We start from the raw sequence: 25,156 nt of genomic DNA, 5'->3' as shown, positions 1-25,156 counted from the left end.
GACATGAAAAACAAACCTATGGTTACCAAAAGGGGAAGGGAGGGGGGATAAATTAGGAGCACGGGATTCACAGATACACACTACTACACATAAGATAGATAAACAAGGGCCTACTGTATAGCAGAGGGAACTACACTCAGTACCTTGTAACAACCTATAACGAAATTTAATCTGCAAAAAAAGTTACTTTGCTATATGCTTGAAAGTAACACAACACTGCAAATGGACCATACTTGAATAAAAAGAAAAAAAAAACCTCCCATCTCCCTTTGATCCTAAGAACCTTGGATGATCAGAGCTGGAGGAAATGACCCGGGCAGCTCTGTGCCAGGACGCCAGGCAGGCAGGCCAGGAATTGAGATCCTGGCTATATGCGTATCTGTGACCTTGGGTGACCCCTTTCCTGCCCTGAGCCCCAGCTTCCTCATCTGTTAAACAAGGGCTGGGTTCACGTTTGACTCAAGCACGGTAGTCAAGGGTGTCTGGAAATTGGGGGAGGGCTGGTACCTGGCTGACACAGTGTTGAGTGGGCCCAGGAATGCTGAAGACCCAGCAGGTCCCAGGACAAGCCCCACCTGGCCCACGGAGCTTGTGTAGCAAGATCCGCTACATGCAGCTCGGGGCCCGTCCTGGACACCAAGCCGTTCCACTCTTACAAGGATGGTCTACGGTGACACGCTCCCAAGTTCCCGTTCCTTTGAGGCAGCCCCTTAGAGGAGGAAGCCACCTGCCATGATCTTCCGAAGCCTCACACCACGTAGAGCGGGTGACCCTCGTTACCCTGATGTTACCCAAAACATCCCCCTTCCTAACAGGAAAATCTCTTCACAGCTGAAGCGCAGATACATAAAACTGAAATTATTATGTCAACCAGATCTAGTTTCTGCTAGGATCTAGTTAATCCACACAACTGTCACACCTTTATATGAAAGAGATAAACCTTAATGACAAGCCTGGGTTTTGAGAAGATTTACAGTGTTCTTCCAAAGCCTGAAGAGGGCACTGCTAAAATATTTGTCAAGGAGATCATTAATCCATAGAAAATAATCAGCTTGTGGGAAGAATAACATGTGCACCAAACCAAAAAGGTTAAGTAAGAAAATCTTATCAAATTTCTTTTATTCATTGGTAAGCAGGGTATTGATCTCTGAGGAAGGTTTTTTTATCTCTCCTGGCTATTCTTTGGAATTCTGCATTCAGATGGGAATATCTTTTCTTTTCTCCTTTGCTTTTCACTTCTCTTCTTTTCACAGCTATTTGTAAGGCCTCCTCAGACAGCCATTTTGCTTTTTTGCACTTCTTTTCCATGGGGATGGTCTTAATCCCTGTCTATGTTGAAGCTGAAACTCCAATACTTTGGTCATCTCATGCGAAGAGCTGACTCATTGGAAAAGACCCTGATGCTGGGAGGGATTGGGGGCAGGAGGAGAAGGGGATGACAGAGGATGAGATGGCTGGATGGCATCACCGACTCGATGGACATGGGTTTGGGTAAGCTCCGGGAGTTGGAGATGGACAGGGAGGCCTGGAGTGCTGCGATTCATGGGCTCGCAAAGAGTTGGACACGACTGAGCGACTGAACTGAACTGAAGCAGGGTATTACATAATACTATCCAAGGGGCAGAGAGCAGGCCTCCCAACTTGAGCCATATCATAAATAAAAGAATTTTCGGCTCTTGCTATTTAAGTTGACATGACATCTCTGCCTCCTGTCAGTGTGCTGAGAAATTATAATCTTGCTCCTTACAGCCAGATTGTTGTACTTAACCCCTAACTTACCTTGGAGGCGCATATCTGGGTGTCTAAAGGCTACAGAAGGATTACAAAACACCCCCAGAAAACTTTTTAATACCTGACTCAATGATTCCCAGACTGTGTGCCAAGGCACCACCCCAGGGTACCAAAGGGGGCGCATAACTGTGCTCCAGAACATTTTAAATTTTCAAGCAAAGCACTAGATACTAGACTAGGCTGGACGCTGTGCAAACTACGAGCTCCAGGTAAGCCACATTTTCAACATCATTCTAAGCTACATTCCTTTTGAAGATCACATCTTTGTGAAAGTACATTTTGAGCGGTTACTGTGATAAAAAGCAACGGCTACACAAGACGAAGTGGCCCATCTGACTCCAAGATCAGCTCCCAAGGGAGGCAGACGACCCATTATCAGGGAACTGTGCTTAAGGAGGAGATAAAACTTATTATTCTTTCAATCTGCTGTGTTATTCTTTTCAAACAGCTACTAGGTTGTTAGGACATAAATACTCACAAGCTAATGGATGTAACTACTTAGTGGGGGAAAAAACAACTCTGAGCCATTTTCTTAGTCAAGAGTTGTTGAGAAAATGAATGGGACACCAACAACACCTTGAACCTCCGACCTAAACCTCTTGGTCAACCTCCAAACAGGGCAGAGAACAGCAAAGTTTTCTTTTTCAAAGGGCAGATCTTTGAGAAAAGAGGTCCACTCCAGGGTTGCCTCCTCACACATCACAGTGACCGCATCACCTTGGTGGCCCCGTAGGAGGGTTGGCAAGACCAGGTCAGCAGCTCCGCACACAGTATGACCACTGTCATTTCTGTTTCTGGGCCTCAAACCCTGGAGGTCAGAATGACTGAACATGTACAGTAAACCCAGCCTACAAGCTAAAGACAGATTTCCACACCATCACCAGACTGCAATTTTTTATCATGAATTGAGGAGTGTGAGCTCTTCAGAATAAATCATCACATGAGCATCTGTAAAAAAAATCAGTGACAGTTACTTCAGCTCCTTTCCAGGTCTCCAATCCATCAATCTCCAATCCATCCAACTGCTCACCATAAAATTAAGATCGGATGGGAGCCTCCACATAAGCCAAGCCTCTGAACTTGTACAAAGCAGGTTCTAAAATGCTAATATCATTACAGGTGAGAAACGAGTTGATGAATAGGTATGAAAACAAAAGGTAATAAAAGTAAGGCATTTCTTATTAGTTACAAAGAGAAAGACAGTAACCATACAGTGGAGAAATGGACTGTCACCTGGCCAGGGTCATCAAAATCAGCATCGCCGACAAGGGGCAGGTGGGGAGCCAGTAAGAACACATCCCTGTGCGGAATCCCAGCTAGGAACGCACAGCCTGAATCCAACCACGAGATCAGTCATCTGACCCCAAATGAACGTCCTCTACAAGATAAAGGACAGTATTCTTCACAAACATCATTCCCAAAAAGAAAGACTCTGAGAAGGTTTCAGAGGGCAGGAACAAAGAGGCATAATAACTAACCGCAATGCCCGATCGTAGTACTAGAGGGAAACACCATAAAGGACGTTATAAGTCAACGTTACAGAGTCAGAGTGTAGACAGCCTGTTATCTAAGAAGATAAACTGAATAGATGTCAAGCTGACTGATTGATGCCTGCACTGTTGTTATATTGGAAAATATGCTTATTCTTAGGAAATACACACCAAACTTTTTAAGAGCAAGGGCTATGTATGGGGCTTCCCTGATAGCTCAGTTGGTAAAGAATCCACCTGCAATGCGGGAGACCTGGGTTTGATCCCTGGGTTGGGAAGGTCCCCTGGAGAAGGAAAAGGCTCCCCACTCCAGTATTCTGGCGTGGAGAATTCCACGGACTGTATAGTCCATGGGGTCACAAAGAGACGGACACGACTGAGCAACTGTCACTTCATTTATGATCTATGAAAGGGCTGAAAGTGTTAGTTGCTTAGTCACGTCTGACTCTTTGCAACCCTATGAACTGTAGCCCTCCAGGCTCCTCTGTCCATGGAATTCTCCAGGGAAGAATACTGGAGTGGGGAGCCATTCCCTTCTCCAGGGGATCTTCCTGACATAGGGATCGAACCCAGGACTTCTGCACTGCAGGCAGATTCTTTATCGGCTGAGCCAGGCTTCCAGGGAAGCCTATATGATATATAAACTTTATTAGTTCATCATGATGTATGAACAAATGGTTCAGGAAAAAACAATGTATAATAATTTTGTTTATATATACTGGATGGAGGGAGAGAACGAGCACACAAATGAAAAAAAAAAGGTGCAAAATTATTAACAATAGGAGGATCTGGGTAAAGGCTTTATGTGCTTTTGGTTCCAGTCTTGTGTTTGAAACTTTTCTATGGGCTGAAATTATTTCCAAATGAAGCCTTTTCAACCAGTGAAGTGCTGAACCACATTTGGGCACAAGAAGACAGCTGCGTAGCTAACTACACAGGACGCCTGAACCGCAGCTGAAGAACGTGTGTATCAGAGGTGTCTGAGCAGTGAGACGTTCGCCACAAATGAAGTGTGATGATGCCAACACACAAGAGACAGACTCTCCAGCCATCAGCCTGGTGGAGGCCCCAGCGTAAGTCAGGGACAGGAGACAACGACGTCCAGCCCGGAGCAGAGATCACGGCTCCTTCGGGGGCCCTGGGTGCGAGCCTCACCACGGAAAGGTGAAGTCAGCGTCACTCTGAGGCTCCTGTGGGCAGAGCTGAAACAACCGAGCTCCCCAAAGATTCTGACTTCGAGTGAAGCCGGGGCATCTGGCTGGGTCCCCAGCATCCCGGAAGATTCAGTGCAGGGGCTCCGGGACCACACCACGGGCTCCCACAGAGCCAGGACTGTGCATCCCCCCAAACCTCCAGGGTCTCAGAGTGCAGGACTCCTGGCTGACACCCAGACCAACGTGTGCTTAATTAACTAACTAATGAGCCCATAAACAAGCGAATTCTTTCCATTAAGGATGCTGGGAAGGGAAAAGGGAGGAGCAGGAACCACAGCTTAATTTTCAATTTGGGAAAAATGTAAATGTTTACATCCTGTGAGTTACTACTGGTAATTTCTTGCATCCCTACTATGTGCTGGGCTGTTACTGCTCTCCAGTGGCTCAAGTCGTATCTGGCTCTTTACAACCCCATGGGCTGCAGCACACGAGGCTTCCTGTCCTTCACCATCTCCTGAAGTTTCCCCAAACTCACATCCATCGAGTCAGTGATGCCACCCAACCATTTCATCCTCTGTCGTCCCCTTCTCTCGCCTTCAATCTTTCCCAGCATCAGGGTCTTTCCCAATGAGTCAGTTCTTCGCATCAGGTGGCCAAAGTATTGGAGTTTCAGTTTCAGCACCAGTTCTTCCAATGAATATTCAGGATTAATTTCCTTTAGGATGACTTCCTTTAGGATATGCCAGGTACTTCATAAACATCGATCTCAATCCTCACAACAATTCTAAAAGATTTATCTCATTTTCGGGATGAAGTGAAGGGTAGAGGGGTGCAGTTACCTGCCCATCTCACAGCATTGGTAAGCGATGGAGATGAGCTTCCAACCCCAATTCCAGGGCCAGTGTGAAGTCAACCGCCTTGCCCTCTCAAAACAGGGAAGCACCCACTCCAACACCAATCAACTGAACAACCAGTTCTCACTGGTGAGAGCCAGGCATGCCCCGAGTTAAAGAAGAAGAAATTCAGGAGAAAGGAGATGCCTACACACACCTTCAGTCTGCGTCTAACGGGGAGAAAACCGGCACGCAGCCTGCAAGCTCCCGGACTGGTGGCTGTGTATGCATGTTCCCCAAACCAAAGTTAGACAACTGGAGACACAAGATGAGCAGTGCAGTAGGTAGAATAAAACAGAAGCTGTTTCTCTGGTGCCCTTCTGACTCGCTGTTTTCTTTGATTCACGTACTTCTTCATTCGCAGCTTCTCTCATGATTTGACTCAGGAAAAAACAAGAGCCGTTCTTAGAGGGGAAGGCACGGACCAGGAGAAGAGGTGGGAAGAAAGATGCTGGTTTGAACCCCTTGTCAGTGCGAGTCCTCTGCACCCCCCTCCTCCGCAGGAGAGCAGGCGGGCCCGCTCAAACTCCTGCCAACCATTCATCCTGCGGAGCATCCACTCTGCGCCAGTCCCTGGGGTATCGATTGGTCCCGGGGGTGCGTGGGCCCAGGTAACAGAAACCAAAGGCAAGAAAATCAAATGCAATAACACCATACAGGAGGTGCCATGAAAGGAGAAGGGAACCCGCAGGTCAGTCCAGGGGGAGGGGAGAGGCCTGGAAAGAGAGATCAAGAGTCAAGTCGTTGAGAACCAGCAGGAACTGGCCCAGCCGAGGAGCCTGGAAGGGCGTCCCGGGGGGAGGACGCAGCAGCAAAGACCCAGCACAGTCAAAAAATAAAATAATTAATTAAATTTTTTTAGCAAAGAAAGAGGATGGGCAGGATGCGGGCACTTGGCGATGGACCACGTAAGCTGCATGAGGGACAGTGACAAAATCAGGGTATCTTGGGGGGTTCTGGCTGGGGGCTGGGGGAAGCCCAGGGGAGCATGATGAGTGCAGGGGGCTGGGGGGACCAGATGGCAGTGAGAGCTGGGGAAACAAATGTGAGGTCAGCACAAGGTCAGCACCTAGAGTCGAGGAGACTGCGTGGATGACACAGAACGAGAGGGCGGAGAGGATGGGACGCTGGGGAACGCGGACCTGTAAGAGCTGGGGTGGGGGCCGCCCAGGATCAGCCACAGAAAGAGGGAGGAAACCAGAGGAAGTCTCCATACAAGCCAAGGGGGTGAGAGTTTCTAGAACAGCGGTCAGAGCGTCAGAGGCTACACACACCTCCACAATCTGGCTTCCTAAAGAAGCACAAAATTAAAAGTTCACATGCCTTATCAAATTACAGTGAGATGAGCAATAATAACACTGAAACACACAGCAACAACTTCAGAGGCAGAAATGTTAGGTGATTGCCTAACACAAAACAGCACACGCGCCCACACGCAAGTAGCTAATCCACACCCAGGGACAGCTCCCATTCCAATGGCAGGACTCAAATGAGGTCAAGGCTACAGGTAATGCTACATTTCACCTTGCTGCAGAAAATTATCAAAAAATGCCAATGGTATGTGTCATGTGATGGTACTTAATTTAATTTCAATTCAATCTATTATTTTCCAGCCATCAAGACCTCTATCCCTTGGTATCTACCACACTGGCTTGGGACAAAGCTGTCACAAGTTTTATAAACTTAGAAAACACATTTAGTGACACCAGTAGCCCTGGCTGGAAGTTTTATCAGATATCAACTGGCGGTAAAGAACCTGCCTGCCAATGCAGGGAACATAAGAGACGCTGGTTCAATCCCTGGGTCGGGAAGATTCCCTGAAGGAGGGCATGGCAACCCACTTCAGTATTCTTGCCTGGAGAATCCCATGGACAGAGGATCCCGGAGGGCTACTGTTCACGGGGTTGCAGAGTCGGACACAACTGAAGCGACTTAGCACACACACACATAACCTTGTGCGAATTCCAACAGATTCCTTTCCTCAGGAAGTCAGTTCATTTCTGGCTCTTGTAACCAGGAATGCTAAATGATATCCAACATTTTAATTTGCCAAGAAATAGAAATTTTAAATATTAACTATCACTGTATTCTAAAAGAATAAATATTTTACATTTTAATATATAAGAAAAAAGACCAGAAGCTCAAAGTAAACATTATTCCTTTAAAGTGAATATTAGCTCTTTGAAAACATCACTTTGTTTTTCTCATTTCTCTGCAGGTAACTGACACCTTCACCAGCAACTGGATCCAACCCAAGAATTGGCACTTGGTAACCAAAGGGGTTCAAGACCAGTATACATTTGTTTGGCCAGAAAGTTATGTCAGTTTTTAAGTAAAAATAAAAGGCTCATTTTTCATTTTCAACAAGAACATTACTGAACCTGTTTATCATTTTGTTCCACTACCTTCTGCCATTTTCCAAGCAACTTCATAATTTCATCTTCCCAAAACTTTTTATCTTTTTGAGCAAAGAACTATTTCAGGTGCCTTTTACAGTCTTCCAGGAAATGGAAATTTTTTTTCATTAAGAGGATTTTGCAAAGACCAAAAATAAATAAATAAATAAATAAAACCCAAAGACATCCAAAGGCGCAATGTCTGGTGAATCCAGGGGAGGAATCAAAACTTCCCAGCCAAGCTGTAACAGTTTTTGCCTGGTCAACAAAGAAACCATTCAGTCTTGTGGTACTGGTAGAGGATTATGCACTTTCTGTTGACCAATTCCACACAATTTTCATCAAGTGCTGCCTTCAGCTGGTCTAACTGGGAGCAGTACCTGTCGAAATTCATCTTTTGATTTTACAGAAGGAGCTCGTAACAGAGGACTCCCTTTCAGGCCCACCGTATCCACAATGCTACTTTCTTTGGATGAAGACTGGCCTTTGGTGTAGTTGGTGGTGGTTCACTGCACTTGCCCTATGAACTCTTCTATTCTACATTATTATATAACATCCAGTTTTCATCACCCCTCACAGTTTGTGTTAAAAACAGGTAATGCTTTTGTTATGTTTAAGTAGAGACTCTCATGCAAAAATATGCTCAAGACAGTGTTTCCACTTAACTTACATGGAGCCCAAACATCAAAGCAGTGACCATAACCAAGCTGGTGCACATGACTCTCAACACTGATTTCAGTATTTTGAAATGCTGCCTGTCTCCCACGTGGTATAATGTTGATTGTTCTGAATTAATGTCTCGTTTTGATTGCTATCAACTTCAACTGGTCTACCTGACCTTGGAGCGTTGTCCAGAAAGACATCTCCAGCACGAAACTCTGCAAACCACTTCTGACATGGTCCTTCAATCACAGCACCTTCTTCATACACTGCACAAATCATCTTTTGCGTTTCATTTTCGTTTTTACCTTTCTTAAAATAATAAAGCGTAATGTATTGGGTTTTTTTTCTTCCATCTTCAATACTAAAATGGCTACACAACAATTCACCAATTTTGGTAAGTTTTTTAAAATGCATGCTGATATGATAGCTGTCACAATACAATCTAACAAAATTGTTTTCAATGAAGTTAAAGACAACTAAACGCTACTAGAGCCATCTTAACGGGGAAAAAACAAACCTTTCGGCCAACCCAATAATAAGTCTCACATTTTTGTTGAATTGAAAATATGCATGTCTTTATCACAACATTCGAGTATAAACACTATTATTCCTAATTACCATGTTTTTTTAAAAAAACTTTACAAAAAAAATTTACAATATCAACTTGAATGAGTTTCCCAATAGTAGAGATGAATTTCATTTTTTCTAGAGGCCTTGACCATAGGACCACATTTGGAACGTTAAAAACCTCAGGAACAATTGAGCTGAAAATTTCCATAAGGTCCTAACTCCTTCTTTTGCCCACCCTCCGCCTCTGACTTTCATTCCCACTTTCCCCCCAAACCTTCACACATGGCCTCACCCTATCTCTACCTTCCCTTCTCAGCCAGTAAGCCCCTAGGCTGAAGTTTCATTTTAAATTCTTCAGGAAACATACTACCTAATGGGTCAGAACCTTTGAGACAACTGCTTCCTAATTGTCAGCTGAGCCTTGTGAAACTGTGCCCTTTCAGGCACCAGAGTTTTATTTACAGTTGTAGGGTCATGATTTTTCACTTGACAGGGCCATTAGTGTAATGAAAAAAAAAAAAAAAAAGGCAAGATTTAAAGTAGCTGTCTCCTTGAAACTGTTAGAGTTAGTCGTTCAGTCGTGTCTGACTCTTTGAGACCCCATCGACTGTAGCCTGCCAGGCTTCTCTGTCCCTGGGATTCTCCCGATAAGAATACTGGAGTGGGTTGCCATGCCCTCCTCCAGGGGATCTTCCTGACCCAGGGAACAAACCAGGGTCTCTCTCATTGCAGGCAGATTCTTTACCGTCTGAGCCACCAGGAAAGACCAGCTATCTCCTCGTGAGCAGTCAGATTAAACCCTAGAGTCTGTCATGCCCTCTTCTTGGGACAGAAAAAGCATTCCTGCTCCTCATATTGATTTTCAATGTCATACAAGTATTTCCAGATGAGCAATAAGATCCTGTTACCTTTGGTGAAGAAAAAAAGGTGAGGAAGTGGGTAATTTTGAATCAGATTTTAACTGAAAATACAGGCAACACTAAGAAAAGGAATAACAAGGTCTAAAAGTAAATTCCAAATGGAAATTTGGAAATTTCATCATCAATGGAAAGATAATTTCATCATCAATGGAAAGATAATTTGTTTTTCTTACACAGTACCATTTTTTAATGAAAAGTAATATAAAATCGAAGTGGGGCTTCCTTGGTGGTCCAGGGGTTAAGAATCCACCTGTCAACGCAAGGGACACGGGTTCCATCCCTGGTTGGGGGAAGATAAACCTGCGGCAGAGCAACTAAGCCCGTGGGCCACAGCTACTGAGCCCCAGCACCCTGCAGACCGTGCTCTGCAACGAGAGAAGCCCCTGCAATGAGAAGCCGGAGCACCACAACAAAGACCCAACACAGCCAAAAGTACATAAATCAATAACTTTTTTTTACACTCTACACATGTGAAAAATTAAGCTCAAGGAAGGAAAAGTCCCTAAATCAAAGAAATCCCTTTCATTAAAAAAATAAAGTGACAAAAAAATAAATAAATAAATCCCTTTCAACTTTTTTTTTTTTTACTTTTAAAGGATTATTATTCTTTTTTAAAGTCAGGTGTTTGACTTTGTTGTTTTTAATTATGGTAAAATACATGTAATATAAAGTTTATTTTCTTCAAATTTTCAAATATACTCACACTGTCATACAATCACTCTCTAGAACTTCTTTGTCTTGAAAACTTAAACAGTATTAAACAACTCCATCCTCTGCTCCCTCAACCGCTGGCAACCACCATTCTACTGTTCGTCGTCATGAGTATGACTGGTCCAGCTACCTCCTAAAAGTGGAATCATACAGTGTTTGCCTTTTGGTGACTGGCTGATTTCACCTTTGTGTAACATCCTTGAGTTCCATCCATGTTGTAGCATGCGTTAGAATCTCCCTCCTTTTTAAGGCTGAGTACTATTCCATTGAATGCATAGACCACATTTTGTTTAACCACTCACCACCAGTAGACACCTGGGTTGCTTCCAACCTTCCATGACTTACTTATAAAAGAATTTCTTTAACCTAAGCAGGCGCTGGTGCTGGAGTTAGAGCACCAGTTCACATTCCTCCTATCCATGGCAGCACAGAAAACACAAATGTGAAAGAGAAAGAAGACAGAGGGGGAAAAGAAGGCAGAGAAAAGACAGGCATACTGTCACTGCACGCGCGTTCAGTCACGCAGACTGTACATGGTCAAGCCCTCAGCAAATTAAAATACTGACAGTGCTTGGTTCTGATGAGGGTTTTCAGATACCAGAAATTCATCCAAACATTTGTCTGTGAACATGCATATGGACAAACATATGCCGGGTGATGCAAAGGTAGATTCAGAGCCCTCTTTGAGGATGATGATGGCCACAGGACAAACACCCAGCAGGTGAACAATTGCAGACAATGGAGAATGGTGCTGGGCGACAGGGCCCAGCCCCAGGCTGGGCAAAGGCCAGGATGGATTTCCAGGGCTGAGTCCAGAGCAGGAACGCAGTGAGGAGGGGCACAGAGGAAGGAGGAGGTGGGGGGTGGGGGGTGAGGGGCTGGCAGGGCAAGACACGGGCATGAGAGGCTGAAGCAAGAAACCCACTTGATGGAAGGAGAATCTCAATGAGCAGAGCCTGGGAACAGAGTAGAAAAGACAAAAGCCAGGCCTGAGAAGGTGACAATCAGCAGACAGAGACAGTGGCCCTGTGGCAGACTGTATCGGGCCAGCGTGCCTCTCCTGGCCTGGCCTGGAGAAGCCCCATCTGCCGAAAAGGAACTGTGGTTCAGGAGGATAAATTAAAATTGCAGCAGCAGACACTGGCATTCATGACAAGCTTACATTCTTCACGTCTCATTCCATTAAGTGGAAAGACTGTGGAAGTCCAAAACAGATCCCAAAGAAGGTCACTTCGTAAACAATCGATACAAACTTCTCTACTTGATTCTCTAGCTTTGCAAATAAGCGCAATTTGCCAAGTTACTCCATTATGGTTTTACATCCGTATTTACTTGCAACACCCCTTCATTCCAAAATGAAATGGCATCGGCTACTACTTCATGTTATCTGATAGACACACGTCATGCATGGGCTTGCAGAGATGCAAAGAACTACAGGGTGATCTGTCCACAAACAGAGCTTGGACCCCACAGACAGCCGCTGAGGAACTAACTGGATCACAGAGTGAGAACCGCCGGGTCAGCATCCTGCTCGGGGGTCCAGGTGGCCATCGTGGGACCATGATGAGAAGCCAGTGCCGGGTGCCCACTTGGGAGGGTGTGGGGAGCAGAGGGGTGTGCTTCCCACAGGGCCAGACACCCTTATATTCCCTTCCCACGCTTTCAACCACTCAATGCCTCTTTCAGCATATCCAGGTGCCAGGACCTGAGTCTGAGCGCTGGAAGCCCCACGGGGGGATTGCCACTGCAGGACCAGTGAACGTTCCCTGGGGGGTGGCAGCGAAGGAAGAGTTCCCGGTGGGAGAGGGTGTGGAGACACCAGACTCGGGGTGGGAGCACGACCTCAGTGGGCAGCAATTCACAGAGAAGGCCGGGCGGCACCGAAGGTGCCAGGGGGACCCAGAGGAGACCAGGAGATCCCCCGGGGAGCCTGTCAGCGCCTCGAGCTGGTGAACAACTGAGCCAACCACCTCTCCCGGCTGGGACTCCGGGACCACCGTGCACAGGGCAGGTACACCTGCCAACCAGCCACTCGTTCCCCAGTTTACACGGCTGCCCCCTGAAGGTCTGCTGAAGGTCCACTATAGAGGACGTTCAAAGCCCTGCATCTATAAGGAACTGCTTATAAGGAGTATGCATGCACACTAAGTCGCTTCAGTTGTATCCGACTCTTTGTGACCCTATGGAGTGAGTATAGGCTACCAGGTTCCTCTGTCCACGGGATAATGTCCAAGATACCGGCCTCTATCCAAGAAGACTGGAGTGGGTTGCATGCCCTCCTGCAGGGGATCTTTCTGACCCAGGGATCGAACCCACATCTCTTTTGTCTCCTGCATGGCAGGCGGGTTGTTTTACCACTAGTGGAAAAACACTGGTGGGCCTCACCTGGGAAGCCCACAGTTCCTGGAAAACCGAAGGCTTTCCCCAGCTCCCACTGTCCCAGGGTCCCCAGCAACACCCTGTCTCTGCGGCAGGACATACAGAGACCAGACCCTCGCCAAAACCCAGCCGGGCCTCCCTCATCACTTCATCCTGGGATATGAACATCTTAATTGGACTATTTCTCACTACTTCTCTATTTAGTACAGTTTACTCTGGCTCTTCTCTACAATCATCTCAAGGCTTCAATATCATGATGTTCTAATGACCCTATTCTCTTCTACATCATCCAAGTCCTTCTCAAAAACATTAAACATTGAAATACCTCAGATTAGAAGACTTCCACTGTGACCTCAAAGTAGCCTTGGGTCACTTAGGCCTCTCAGCCACTCAAGTCTCTACTCAGAAAATAATTTGTGAAGATTATTGCTTGGTTGTTTTTGTATGTATTATTAACTTTGGTCAAGGCTGTTTTTCTTTTTCATTACTAGTAACTCAGGTACAATCCCTTTAACTCCTCACTCACCATTGTTTGAGTACAAAGCAGTTCATTAAAGCAAAATCACATCCAAAGTTTTGACTGTCAGCCTTTTATCTCAAACAGTACCACAAAAGTAAAAATTAAAAATCAAAACAAAGCCTCTATAGCAATTTGTTGAATGAAGACCAGTGAAGGGGTTTTCCTGAAGGTATGCAGAATGGTGAGCACAGCTTATCTATTTTCATTTTTACGTCTATAGACTCATCTCCATAGAAAACTAAAATAAAGGTTTGTTCTGCTGAACGCAAGAACCACATACATGACTTCCCATCTCATTCTGCTCCATTTCAACTAATGATGTCCCTGAAGTTCTTAGGTTTTTACAACGGTTTAGTCTTTCCAGATGTAATAAAATATCTTATTGTAGAGAAATTCAAAATCACTGCTTACAAGAGCAGAACTAAAACAGTGTCCCTGAGATTTACATGTGTCCCCAAACCATAAATCTGAAACCAACCATATAATCTGTCAGGGTACTATTCTCCAAGAGTTCTAGAAAGTATTCCCCTGAGATGCTATAAGTCAGAAAGTAAGATCATCCTTCAATTTTGTATTTTATTTAAATAATTATTTTGTAGCATGGTGAAAATTATGATGCCCTTTCGATTATAGGTTAAATATTTGAGAAAGCTTAACATTTCATCACAACTTCCATAAGAAGAACAAATGATTCTATTCAGGTGAATTTTTTTAAAAAGAATTACGTGGTTCTTCTAACTACATTATTGGCATTTGCCATTCTGAGAAGAGATAAATTCTGAAGAAGTTGGCAGAGTTAAATGTAAATTACAGGCTTCACAAGTGAATAAAAGAATTTTCCAAGGCAGCCAAGTAATTATACTACCTTGAAAAAGTACTTGTATCTTAAAATAATAATCTGTTATTAATGGAACTATTGGAAGTAAAATGAAATTCAGCACATTTCAAACACAGCCAGAATACTGAATAAACTCAGACCATACAAAGATTCATTTCTTAAGTAATTCATGATTAACAGACTCACTTACCTGGAAGCATAAGAAAAGAAGGTTAGGATGAAACTACATCATTCTTCCACTGAGTAAAAATATCTTGACTTTCCTCCTTGAAATGGAAAGGAATCTAAAAAATAAAAATAGGAGTCACTTCTGGGAATTTCCACGCCTTAAATACAGATGATATTACAAAATTTTAAATCACTTAGGATCTAAAATACAATTTATCCAAAGTCCTGCCCCCAAAAGCAGGATGGTATTTTCCTCTATTTTAATAGGTAAAATGCAAAGCATTTGTTTAAAAAAAAAATGATCAAGGTTTAAAATAAATGCCGAGAGTCATGTAGATACGTGTGTAAAAGCAAAGCAGAGTCACACTCTTGGAAAAGGACCCAGAGAAAGCAAACCTCGCAGGGAGGAAGGGTGCCCGCTGGCTCCCGAAGCCGCCGGGGCCTGGGCGCTGCGTCCGCAGCGAAGCCGCGGTTCAGGTGGGGTCGGGGACCGCGCGCCGCGCCGCCACTCTTTTCTGATGGTCGGTCGCAGGCAAGGAAGAGATGTTACAGAACAGCAAACCCCTGGGAAGTTGCAGCGCCCAGCGCCCCGGGACGCGCGCCCCCGCGGACGCCCCGCGCACCCCCGCGGGACCCGCCTCCGCCCCGGACGCCCCCTCCGCCCGCGCCGTCCAGCCCCGCGCCCCCCGGCCTTTCAGGAATCCGGCGAGCGCCCCTGCGTCCGCGGAGATCAACGCGGACGCAGAAGAGGTACGAAGGAGCACAGCATGGGGGAAACACTCCGGAGAGGATTCGCCCCCGCGATTAAAGAGATGCGAACAATTCTATCTTCAACCCCTTAACGCAGAGTCCTGTTTTCCCGAGTTTGTGATTTCATCTCATCTGTCTTTATAATTCAAGTCGTAGCGTGCACACACACACACACACACGAAAATACTCTATGGTTCCCGTTTCGCATGCAGGAATAATAATTTTTTTTAAGGTCCAGGCTGGTTGCAGGGGGACAAAGACAAGATGGATAAGCGGCTCAGGTCCGCGGGGTCGGCCGCCCGGTGCCAGGGCTGGGGGCTGTCACATGCTGTTTCTCTCTGCGCCCAAGTTTGAAAGTTTTCTCTGCAACATTGACACTGAGTCAGGAAGTGCGGTGTGAGGAGTGTCACCGTAGAAGGGGCCATCTGGATCCGCTTTCCTGTGGGTTAACTGCTGAAGCGGTGGGCCAGCCAGGGCCACCCCCCCACCCCCGCCCGGCCAGTCCCCCCGCAGCGCGGCCTCTCCCGGCCCACTTCCGTCCCTGCCTGGCTAATTAATCTGTGTCTAAATGGAACTGCAGTTGGCAGCCCCGCAGCAATGCCAAAGTCGAATAATCACTTGGACCCGAATCCGAGTTGTTTTCCATCCTTGACAACAAATAAGGCCACTCTAGGGCCTGCGGGCCAGGAGTTGAAATGAGTTTATAATTTGGCTTCCAGTCTGCCATTCGTATTCTCAACCATTTAAATATCCTTTCCTGCCTTTTCTGCATGCGAGGGGTGCGGGCAGCTATGGAGGCTGGATCACCAGCATGGTCTTTATTGATATCTGTAATGAATATTCTTTGCCATCTAAGTAAGAGGGAAAGTCCACATCATTCAAAACCGCACTTGTTTTAACAATGAAACTAAATAGGCTGTCGGCTCATGCTACCACATGATCAAATTAATAATCTAATTTGTTCTTCTCACTGCAGCAACTGGAAGAGAAACGCTGGGTTTTTTCATCCACACACAGAGGCCCCATTCATCCGTCCAGGCCCTGAGTGCCTGTCCTGGCAACGCCAGATACAGGTTAGGAGTTACAGGACAGCCCTGCTTCTCCTCGCCTCCTAGGAAAGCATGCACGAACGCTCGGATCCTCGGCTCCGGGAAGCACATTGTCTCCTTGCGGTTCCAAACATCAGGTGCCCTGAGAAAGTGGTCATCTCTTGTGGTAATAGACAAGGAAAGACACAGAAAGGCAGAGCCACTGGCAAGACTCCCTGGAGATCAGGATGAGCGGGGAGGCGGCATCACAGAAAATCACTGGAGGTGAGCCACAGATACACGGAGGACAGGGGTGTGTGCAGCTGGGCTTCTCCCGTTCGGAGGACGGGAAGGGTCGTCACCCACTCGCCTGCCACGTACCTGCCTTGCACTGCAAGAGCTGCTCCCAGGCTGAGCTCCTGCCATCCCACAGCGATGCCATGGGAGTCTGCAATAACCCCCCCATTCTACAGATGGGCAAAATGAGGCTCAAATGAGCTAAGAAGCCTCTTGGACAGATATATGGTAAACCCTGGATTTTTCTGACTTCAAAACCAATGCTCTAAAAAGAAAAGGAAACGCAAGCCTTGACTTCCTCGAGGATGCAACGTGGTGGTCCTCATGGGAGGTTCAACAAGTGGGTGGCTGCCACCAGCGGTAACCTGGCAGACACGAGGCCAGCATCCGAAGACCCCTTCCCCCACACTCCTGAACCCCTCCTTCTTCACAGGAAATCACAGTGACAAACCGCTCTTGGACAAGCCTTTCAGAGCATCGAAGAGAGAGACAATAAGAATGTGCTAAAAATAAAAGCTAAATCCAGAAAGCGACTGCAGGTACAGAGCAGACAAGTACCTTGCTTTGTCAAATTCAGAAAATAGTTCTCAAGGACATCCCTCGGGCTGAGTCCAGGTCTGAGGGCTCCTTTCCAGTCATCTGATGCCCTGGTACTCTCCTCAGCTTGGCATAGAGAGGATTATGGCGGGGCTTCCGTGGCCTCTCAAGTTCTGGTTTTGGTAAAAAGTGAGCAGGAGAAGGCAGGATGTGCATGAGAGTGGCTGGGAGAGGCTCCATGGGAAAACCATGCACTCGGTTTTGGAAATTTCCCAGTTGGGATTCGAAGGTTTGGGAAGCCTGCCCCTGCCCCCCACAGTAACAGAGTCTGACATTCATCAATTAGCAGCACTCCATAAATAAGTCAGCTTTTAATCATGCCAAAGGAGGTGGCCAAAAATCAACTATGGAAGAGAGCAGTTGAAAACAAGGACACTGAGGTCAATACTATTTTAACAATCTGGGAAGCCGTGCTGTTTAACATACAATGAGTAAGTGAAAGTTCCCAGGACTTCCAAAGAACTTCAAAGACACGACTGGTCCAATGGCCTGACTGTAATCATCCAGGTACCTTAAGTTCCAAGGCTTCCTCACATTCAATCATGTAAATCTAAATCTTTAATCCATCTAAACCACATCAGTATCAGACACATTGATTCCTGAAATGTGAAAAATAAGACAAAAAAGTCTGCCTACATAACAAACCAAAGCATGGATAGACTAGAAACACATCGGCCAACTCAAGCTGCCCAGTGGGACTTTCTTTGTGCACATGTGGATAATAATATACATGTTTTAAAATCTTGATGGCAGTGTTTTCATTTGTATTAATCAACGGAGTCCTCTGGGTAACTGCCCCGGGAGACAGGGCAGATTTAGGGCCAGGAAGTGTGCAGCCAACTTCTAAAATTATCCTTCCCAAGAATGTTTCAGAAAAGAAAGTGCCCTTGGATGCTACACGTTACAAATGGCATGTTGTTATATTCTTGACAAGATTCCTTCCACATTAAATAATTTTACTGAAAACAGTACATTTTAGGAAACGCTTTAAAAGTCATGAGTTCTTCCCCCCAAATGCTGTCTTCTGTTACTCTGCGAGACGAACAAGAGAGTCAACCCGTCCTGGTCTTGTTTGTAAAGATGCACACCGAACGAGATGAGGATGTGCTGTTCAGTCGCTTAGTCCTGTCTGACTCTTTGTGACCCCATGGACTGTAGCCCACCAGGCTCCTCTGTTCATGGGATTCTCCAGGCAAGAATACTGGCGTGGGTTGCCATTTTCTCCTCCAGGGGATCTTCCCAAGCCAGGAATCGAGCCCAGGTTTCCTGCATTGGCAGGCGCATTCTTTACTGCTGAGCCACCAGGGAATGAGAGGATGCCCCTTGCTCATTCCTAATCTTGCCCGTGAAGCAGCCATCCTCATTTTCTCCACTTCAATTTATCACTCTGATAAACAGTGATAAGCACAGATCAGTTCAGCTGAGTCGCTCAGTCGTGTCCAACTCTTTGCGACCCCGTGAACTGCAGCACACCAGGCCTCCCTGTCCATCACCAACTCCTGGAGCTTGCTCAAATTCATGTCCATCAAGTCGGTGATGCCATCCAACCATCTCATCCTCTGTCATCCCCTTCTCCTCCTGTCTTCAATCTTTCCCAGCATCAGGGTCTTTTCTAATTAGTCAGTTCTTCACATTGGGTGGCCAAAGTACTGAAATTTCAGCTTCAGCATCAGTCCTTCCAATGAATTTTCAGGACTGATTTTCTTTAGAACTGACTGGTTGGGTCTCCTTGCAGTCCAAGGAACTCCCAAGAGTCTTCTCCAACACCACAGTTCGAAAGCATCAATTCTTTGGCACTCAGCTTTTTTCACAGTCCAACTCTCACATCCATACATGACAATTGGAAAGACCATAGCCTTGACTAGATGGACCTTTGCTGACAAAACAATGTCTCTGCTTTTTAATATGCTGTCTAGGTTGGTCATAACTTTCTTCCAAGGAGCAAGCGTCTTTTAATTTCAAGGCTGCAGTCACCATCTGCAGTGATTTTCGAGCCCCCCAAAATAAGGTCTCTCACTGTTTCCACTGTTTCACCATCTATTTGCCATGAAATGATGGGACCAGATGCCATGATCTTAGTTTTTTGAATGTTGAGTTTTAAACCAACTTTTTCACTCTCGTCTTTCACTTTAATCAAGAGGCTCTTTAATTCCTCTTCACTTTCTGCCATAAGGGTGGTGTCATCTGCATATTTGAGGTTATTGATATTTCTCCCAGCAATCTTAATTCCAGCTTGTGCTTCATCCAGCCCAGCATTTCTCATGATGTACTCTGCATATAAGTTAAATAAGCAGGGTGACAATATACAGCCTTGATGTACTCCTTTCCCTATTTGGAACCAGTCTGTTGTTCCATGTCCAGTTCTAACTATTCCTTCCTGACCTGCATACAAATTCCTCAGAAGGCAGGTCAGGTGGTCAGGTATTCCCATCTCTTTAAGAATTTTCCAGAGTTTGTTGTGGTCCACACAGTCAAAGGCTTTGACGTAGTTAATAAAGCAGAAGTAGATGCTTTCCTGGAACTCTCTTGCTTTTTCAATGGTCCAACACATGTTGGCAATTTGATCTCTGGTTCCTCTGCCTTTTCTAAATCCAGCTTGAACATTTGGAAGTTCACAGTTCACATACTGTTGAAGCCTGGCTTGGAGAATTTTGAGCATTACTTACTATGCTATGAACAGAACTGCCAAGACCATGAGCAAGATTATGCTGCTAAATTATTTGAAGTCTCTTTTAAAATGTATGGGTCTAATGGTGCCTTAAAGGGTATCAAGTATTAAGTGTATTTCCTTAAATTCCAAGCATTTACCAAGTGCCTCCCACCCTAGGCTATGGGGTCCCTATGAGGGTCCTGTGTGTGCCGTCTCCAATACTGTCAACGTGAAAACCGCTAATACAAGGGAGAATGAAATGATTCAAATGCTAAATTGAGTCACAAATAATATGCTATTGGAGCACCAGAAAAGACAGGCTAGAGGTGGAGGGAATCAGAGTTACCGTCAATCTCTAGAGAAGAGACTAAAGTGCTCTGTTTGCCGTTGATGGCGAGACCAATCACACATCTTTCTCCCACGTCAGCTGGGATACAGGCAGACAGGTGATGTGCGTGCTGAGTCGCTTCAGTCGTGTCCGACTCTCTGCAACCCCATGGACTGTAGCCCGCCAGGCCCCTCTGTCCACGGGATTCTCCAGGCAAGAATATAGGAGTGGGTTGCCATGCCTTCCTCCAGGAGATCTTCCTGACCCAGGGACTGAAACTGAGACAGCTGATGCCCCTTTATAAAAAAAGAGCTCTTTCTCAGCAGAGTCTGCAGTTACACTCACACGCCCTCTCTGAAACCCCTCCGGGTCAGCCCTGCCCTTCTGAGACGCTGCGGCTGCCAGGCGTGTGCTGCCATCACAGACACCAGTGAGGGAGACCTGTAGCACTCAGCCCCGGGCGCCCTGATTCCGGCTTTCATCTGTTACGGACTGTGTGGAAATTCTAATCCCAATACGTTGGGTTATCTGACCATCAAAAGCATGGGTTTGTCCATTAACCAAACTTCACACCGCACAGAACTGATAGAACCAGAAGCACAGCTCTCCATTCACCAGAATAAACTCACCGTGAAAGAAGACAAGATGCTCAGGAAGAAGAGCGCTCAGATGCAGTGCCCCAGAGAACACGGACCCCTCCACGGGACAGCTCAGAGAGAGCAAATCCCACCTTCCAGCACCGAACACTCCAACACACCAGCCCCAACACAACAGGGGCAGGAAGACTGAGAGGGCACACGGAGAAAATGCACGCGCGGCTCAGAAATCCCTGGTCTAGCCCCAGTTCTGCCATCAAGTTACTGTGTGACCTTGGGCCAGTCACCAACAGAATGAAAGTTTGGTCCAGATCGTCTCTAGGGTACCTTCCAGCCCAGAATGGAACTGCATTACTTTTTATTGTGTTCCATAAAAGTCTATCTTGCTCCTAGAATCCTTGCAGCGTCGTTAAGGTCAGCATATACATCTCCATTTATGGGCTGTTTTTTAAATTACTGCATTCCCAGCTTTCCCCGGACAACCACCCAGAACAAGGCCGAGGTGCAGAATGGGTGAAGTTTGTTTTCTCTGGCTTCTTTACAATTCCCTCTGGCTAAATTCTACCCACGTTGCTGCCAACTCTCTAGCACTTCTGGCACTGGGGGTTGATCTATAGTATTCACAGGGCTCGTGACACAGTGACAGATGAAGAAATTAAATCTTTCACCAAACTTGAACAGGTATTCTGAATGGTAATTTTTACCGTGCCCCTTCCCAGATGCAGAATGTCAACACTTGAGAGATACTATGGTGTTGGTAAAGAACATTAGAAAAATGGACATGCCTCCCAAATGATCTCTGATTATCTTGCAAATATATTACTTTTGCTGTAGCCTTTTTTTTTTTGAGTTCACGTCATGTTATGCTCCAATTGCAAGGGAATTGAGAACATACTGTCCACATTTTCAAAAAAGACTTAAACATCAACAGAAGAAATATTTCACCATGAAAATGAAAACTATGTGTAAATATTTATGGAACTGAATTTATTCAATGAATTTATTGGGTCAGGCCAATAGAAGGATGCTTTTTTTGGTACCTGAGAGTCAACAAGACAGGAGAAAATTTTAATCCCAATGTTCAAATAAATAGCAATACTGTTTATAGATGTCAATTTTTTAAAATTGTACTCATACAGAGTACAATGGGTGTTACTCTCAAGAAATCTACAATTTCTGTACACTACTTACTACATATACCAGATAACAACAAAATGAAAAATAAGCATAAGAAACACAGATATTTAACCAATAACCATTTTTAAAATCATCAAAATATGTTTTCATTCCATGCCATGGCCAAGTTAAGCAAGACAGGGGTAAAGAGTAAACAAAGAAAAAAATATTGGGAGTAATCAGCAGTAAAAAGGAATGAACTATTGGTACACATATGAGTAAGAATGATAATCACGCTGAGGGAAAGAAGCCAAACAAATAGAAAATATACTGTATGATTCCATAATATAAAATTCTAGCAGGTCAGAGTTTGCCTAGGGGTGCATGGAGGGTCGGAGGGGAAAGGAGAGGTAGGATGGTGGGATTACCAAGGGGCAGATGAACTCTCCTGGTGATGTATATATGATCTTTATCTTGATTTGGGGGATGGTTTCATGTGTATATTGGGAGGTGGGATGGGGGACCGGGATGGGGAATTCGTGTAACTCTATGGCTGATTCATATCAATGTATGACAAAACCCACTGAAAAATTTAAAAAAAAAAAAATAAATAAATAAATAAAAATTTTAAAAAAAAAGAGAGAATTGGAAATAGCAATGCTTGGGCAAAGCTTTTATTATACTCAAGAAAACAATATTCAATTCTTATCATATTTCTACCACAATAAAAATAAATAATACTTGTCAAGTGGCAGAAATGAATGAACAAAAAAAAAAACAAAAAAACTAATAGCACTGGAACATGTATATTCAGTTCAGTTCAGTTCAGTCACTCAGTCGTGTCCAACTCTTTGCGACCCTGAATTGCAGCACGCCAGGCCTCCCTGTCCATCACCAACTCCCGGAGTCCATTCAAATGCATGTCCATTGGGTCGGTGATGCCATCCAGCCATCTCATCCTTTGTTGTCCCCTTCTCCTCCTGCCCCAAATCCCTCCCAGCATCAGCGTCTTTTCCAATGAATCAACTCTTCGCATGAGATGGCCAAAGTGTTGGAGCTTCAGTTTCAGCATCAGTCCTTCCAATGAACACCCAGGACTGATCTCCTTTAGGATGGACATGTCTATTACCATGTGTGAAACAGATGACCAATGCAAGTTCGATGCATGAAACAGGGCACTCAAAGCCGGTGCACTGGGATGATGGAGAGGGAGGGTGGAGGGGGGTTCAGGATGGGGGACACGTGTACACCCACGGCTAATTCATGTCAAGGTATGGCAAAAACCACCACAATATTGTAATTAGCCTCCAATTAAATAAGTAAATTTTTAAAAAAACTAATCAAGTTGTATACTTAATTTTTTTTTATATTACCTCTGAAGTTGGAATGCATCTTTTTAAAAATATTTATTTACTTGGCTGCACCAGGTCTTCGTTGCTGCACACGGAACCTTTGAGCCTCGATCTCCGTTGCAGCGTGTGAGATCTTTTAGTCATCAATGAGAACTCTTAGTTGTAGCATGTGAGATCTGGTTCTCCGACCAGGAATGGAAACTGGGTCCCCAGCACTGGGGCTACTGGACCACCAGGGAAGCCCATGTATACTTTAAATATGTGAGTTTATTGCAGAGCAATTACTGAATAGACAAAAATAGGGAAAATTTTTTTAAAGACCGAGTAGTTATCTTTTGAGGCAGTTAAGACAGTTGTTGGATGAAAAGCTACAGAAAACAACACACTACACTAGACGTACAAAAGCCTCCGGAAGAGAGATTTCTAATTGTTATTTATATATACATACACATAAATATAATTTTTTATTTCCTTAGTATTTTTGACAGAAATGGCTCTAACTACCCTTAGAGTCGCAGTAACAATTGCTAACATTTATTGAGCACATACTATAGACCAGGGCTTCCCCGGTGGCACAAGAGGTCAAGAATCCGCCTGCCAATGCAGAAGACACAGGTGCGATCCCTGGGTCAGGACGATGCGCTGGATAGGAAGTGGCAACCCACTCCAGTATTCCTTGCCTGGAGACTTCCATGGACAGATAAGTCTGGCGGGCTACAGGCCAGGGGATTGCAGAGAGCTGGACATCAGTGAGCACACATACACTACAGACCAGGCCCCAGTCTTACGGACTGAGCCGTTTGCTCCTCACCTAAGGAACCTGAGACAGAGGCACTGCCTATCATGATGAGGGGATCCAAGTTCAGAGGAGTTAATATCTTGCTTCACATCCTTCACCAGCCCAGAGGTGGAGCTAGGTATAAACCCAGGTTGAGCTTCTGAGACTAAATCTCTCCCTCTGCTAGACACACAGGATCCTAGACCGATGCTGTGGGTCACGATTTGCTGACTCACACCTCTGATGGCTTAAAGAAACTCTGTACGTGAAACAGTGACATTTCTAACTCTGAAGGCTAATCGTGGCAGCACAGAAAAGTCAGCAATGAAGCAGTGGTGGGAGGTAGGGGAACTTCAGTGGGGGGGGGGGGGGGGCAGGGGAAATCATGCCCAGAAATCAACAGATTTGGGTTTGGCCGTGTCCTTGGCGATGACTATACACTCGGGCAAGCCATTTCTCTTCCTGGAGTCTATTTCCTCTTCAGTAAAATCAAGGGTTTGGACTAATTGATTCCTAAGACTCCTTCCAGCTTGGTGATTCTGCCAGTTCTCTTTGGGGTAATACTGCTTGCATTTTGTAACTTGAGTAAAAAATTTTCCATGACACAAACACATTTCCAATACAAAGCTTCCTCCATCCCTTAAGATACCTGGACCTCTCCCACATCTCGCAAATCCCTTCATTATTCCCCAAAGGTATTCTGTTCCCAAGGGACCACCCTAAGGGAAAGCCCAAGGAAAAGAAGAAGGTCTCCCGATCAAGGCCCACCATGTTCTCCTACACACACTAACAATCTTTTTCACTTCAAAAACTCTACAGTGTTGATTTGGGAGGTGTGGCCGAGATGCTAGGGTAGGAAAATCCTGAGCTCATCTATTCCCGAGGACACACCAAAATTACAGCTATTTACAGAGCAACTATCTATGAGAATGAACTAAAGAGCAACAGAAAAGATTTTCCACAGCTAAATATACATCAAAAGAACCTCAAGGAGATGGGTCAGAGGCCGGGGACGTAGTCTAGTCAAGACCTATACACCTGATGGATAACCACAACTGCAGAGGCTCTCCCCCAAAATCGAGGGGTCCAAGCCTCACATTGCATTCCTCGTGCCAGGCGTCCTGCAATGGGAAGACAAGCCCCCCAGAACGTCTGGCTCTGAAGGCCACCG

General features: G+C 45.4%; 1 protein-coding gene across 6 annotated transcripts in view; it reads right to left on the bottom strand.

Annotated features, from left to right (window-relative positions):
- The window catches only part of CSGALNACT1 (chondroitin sulfate N-acetylgalactosaminyltransferase 1), a 322,127-nt gene that overhangs the window by 147,225 nt on the left and 149,746 nt on the right, over positions 1-25,156 (bottom strand). For 4 of the 6 annotated variants that reach the window (XM_065947595.1, XM_065947590.1, XM_065947594.1 and 1 more), the window contains one exon: positions 14,516-14,609. The gene's annotated coding sequence lies outside the window, so the exon portion shown is untranslated. Of the gene's footprint in view, positions 1-14,515; positions 14,610-14,889; positions 15,059-17,126; positions 17,258-25,156 lie in introns of those variants that run through there. The other 2 variants (XM_065947591.1, XM_065947593.1) reach the window with 2 other exon arrangements.

The sequence above is a fragment of the Muntiacus reevesi genome, chromosome 10 (assembly GCF_963930625.1).
Source record: "Muntiacus reevesi chromosome 10, mMunRee1.1, whole genome shotgun sequence".
Classification (NCBI taxonomy): domain Eukaryota; kingdom Metazoa; phylum Chordata; class Mammalia; order Artiodactyla; family Cervidae; genus Muntiacus; species Muntiacus reevesi.
This window is presented reverse-complemented; position numbering and strand designations above follow the sequence as displayed.